Source organism: Arachis ipaensis, chromosome B07 (assembly GCF_000816755.2).
Source record: "Arachis ipaensis cultivar K30076 chromosome B07, Araip1.1, whole genome shotgun sequence".
Lineage (NCBI taxonomy): Eukaryota > Viridiplantae > Streptophyta > Magnoliopsida > Fabales > Fabaceae > Arachis > Arachis ipaensis.
In genome coordinates, this window is record NC_029791.2 from 9964663 (window position 1) to 9965065 (window position 403).

A 403-nucleotide genomic window follows, 5' to 3' on the forward strand; every position below is an offset into this window, starting at 1 on the left:
ACTAATAGTAAAATATCGAATCAACTTATTGACCTTATAATATATCTTAGTATAGAGGACAAAAACAAAAATTTGTATCTGTAAATTTTCGAGTGGATGGATACCCAAAATAGCAATTTATGATACTATCAAAAGTTATTTGATTTTGTATCAAAAGAGTAGTATGAAAAACCTGTAATTATTATTTCATATCATCTATTGGAAGCTTATTATAGTGTCACAAATTGTTTAATTTTTTGTTTTTATACTAGAAATTTTGTATCTGTCGAGTGGATGGATACCCAAAATAGCAATTTATGATACTATCAAAAGTTATTTGATTTTGTATCAAAAGAGTAGTATGAAAAACCTGTAATTATTATTTCATATCATCTATTGGAAGCTTATTATAGTGTATAGTGTC